Below are 3,045 nucleotides of genomic sequence, written 5' to 3'. Positions count from 1 at the left end.
TTCAACCAAGCAACCGATAAAAACGTTCCCGTAAATCGACATTTTATTTATTTTCTTTTTTCCCTTATCTTTATTTTTTTTTCTTGTTTTTTTTTCCAATATAATATATAAAAGAGCTTCTTGATTTGTTTACATCCTGTTATATTAGTCTCTTATCGAAAAATTTTAATCGATGTTGTAAGCTCGGTAAAACGGTTCATGTAACGGAATGCCAGAAATTTATTTTCGCTTATTATAAGAAATCTCATGATATTTTATATATTATTATTCGTGTATGTGATATCACAAATTCGTATTAAATATTTTTTTTTCGAAATTTATATCTCAAAGACAAAAGAGAATATAAGAATAATTAATTTAAATTAATGATTTAAATTATAAATATGGGAATATATTTGGTATAGAATAATCTCGGTCTCAAAATTTAATAATAACAAATATAAATTTATAAATTATAATATATTAGAATTCAGAGAGTATTTCCCCATAATATGTTGTTGCAACAAATTCATATGTATTTAAAAATTAAAGTATATTATTAAATGAACTCTATCGCATATAAAGATCTATAATAATAAATTAAAATATAATTATATTTACGTTTGACAAATTTTTTCGTTATAGAACAAAAAAATAATATCAAATTAAATATAAACGATTTCAATTGCAAACATATATATATATATAATTATTTTCAATATATTTCTATTACTGTACGTATAAAACAAACAAAAAAATAGTATAAGTAAATACGATAGTATATCTATCATATATACCAACACATAATATCAACGAACTATATTTTCCTATAAAGATGGACCGATCGGAAAAGCAAGAATGGTCAAAAGAAACTAAAGGAAGGGGTAATTCATTCATCTAATGGGGAAATTCATTGACTCGTGGCCTCGATCTGGGAGTAACCATTTAAGTATAATAACACTATATACTAGATTCTAGGAAACTTCCTTATCTCCCTCCCTCCCTCTCTCTCTCTCTCTCTCTCTCTCTCTCTTACTATCAAAGATATAAATTCAAATAAATTTAAAAAAAAATAAAATGAGAAGAGTTAAAGCAAAGTAAAGCAAAGTAAAGCAAAGTAAAGTAAAGTAAAATAAAGTATGTACTTATGCCTCATGTATATCATCCCCCCCTCAACCCCCTCAACCAATCTCTCCACAGTTACTCTCTTCGTTTTTCTTTTTAATCTTTCGGTGTGTTGAACGACCAATACACGGAGAAATAAAGGAAGAGAGAGATGGAGAACGTGAACGTTAAAGTTGAAAATTATTATCGGTATAAACGATGAGAAAGAGAGAAGGAGAGAGTAGAGAGTAGTAGTCTTGTGTGCAAAGGACCGAGATATAATAAGGTCAGACGGCGAGGTTATCGGTACCAAACTGGGGGTGACCGTATCTTCTTCTTCTTTTTCTTCTTCTTCTTCTTCTTCTTGTTCTTTGGGAAAGGGGGATACGATAAAATGGAATATATAGAGAAACGAAGAGACATCCAAGTGTAATACTTCGTTCTACCAAACTGGACTTGCTCCAAATCTCGATCACGATACCTAGAAATTCATTTCTATAGGAAGAAAAAGAAGAAGAAGAGGATGAGGAAGAACAAAGAGGCAGATTTAATACGTATATTATAACTTTAACGATTGATTCATTTTATTCTCGTTAAAATAAAACTATTCAAATGATAAAGAAAGAAAAAATGAAATTCGATTATGATTTTATACGAAATATTTAATTAAGATTAATTTCGATTGTAACGATAGATTTGATTGATATTTATAAAAAAAAAAAAACACACACACAAATGTAGATCAAGAACGAAACAGATATATTTTTAGTAAATTCATTGAAAAATATTAATCGAAATAAACGGAAATGTTTACGCGTATATCTCGTTTTGTGAGCGATAAATTGATAATTAATTTCAATTGAAATGATTGATCTCGATGTGATAAAACTTATTGATTAAAAAAATGAATGAAAGAAATAATAAGATAGTTATAATACTTTTGAACAATTCATTGAAATAATAATAATAACAAAAATGTTTACGTATATCATCATCATCATCATCATCATCATCATCATTAATATTATTTTCATTTAAAGCAACGATACACATTTTGATTAGTAATCTAAAAGTAATAGATAATATAAGATAATAATAGATAAAAAATAAAGTAATAGATCGAAAAGATATTTCTATAAATTATTATATTCAAACAAGTGTAATTGTTGCACACAAAATATTCCAAACATTTCCAAACAAAATATATTTATATATGTATGTATGTGTATTGCATGTTGTAAAGAAAAGATTAATATCGATTGAACCTCGGGTATGCACTTACTATCGTTTAAAACTCATTCCGTCTAACATTATCTATCTTTATATCTATCTATCTCCCATGTATAATACACACACACACACGCACAGACACATATCTATAGATATCCTAAAAGTATCTTTGAATGAGAAGCACGCAGAGAGTAAGTAAGTAAGTAAGTAGTAGTGTAGTAGTAGTAGTTTGTCGTCGTAGTTGCTGTCAACGTGGTCTCTTAAGTGCGCTTTGTTTACGGCACTGAGAAAAGAAGGACGACGATTTTGGATTGAAGCCAAAAAACCGATGTGGTACGACGACAACGATCCCGAATGAAAGGACAGAAAACCGCCCTTTTTCCTCTTTCTTTATCTTTTATCTTTTATCTTTTTTTTAGCTTTTATCGATTCTATCTGTCTCTTGTTCCTTCTCTTTTTATTTTTTTTTATTTTTTTGTACCACCGTTAGTCTCACTCGAAAATTCTCCCTCCACCCCTGCCCCTCTCCCCCACCGCCCCATCCCCATCCCCGATCACTGATCTCAGATCCCTTTACGTGCCAACGTTAGAGATTTATCGAAATTCTAAGCATCCAGCATCGAACACACGGGTGACGACTACTGGTGATCCTTTTTAAGGCTGATACCAGCCACCGTTTTTTTCTTCTTCCTGTTTTTAACCTTTTTTTTTTTCTTCTTCTTCTTTTTCTTC

This window comes from Polistes canadensis, unplaced genomic scaffold (genome assembly GCF_001313835.1).
Source record: "Polistes canadensis isolate GaletaPanama2010 unplaced genomic scaffold, ASM131383v1 scaffold_35, whole genome shotgun sequence".
Lineage (NCBI taxonomy): Eukaryota > Metazoa > Arthropoda > Insecta > Hymenoptera > Vespidae > Polistes > Polistes canadensis.
The sequence above is the reverse complement of the archived record's forward strand: the minus strand, read 5'-3'. Positions refer to the sequence as shown.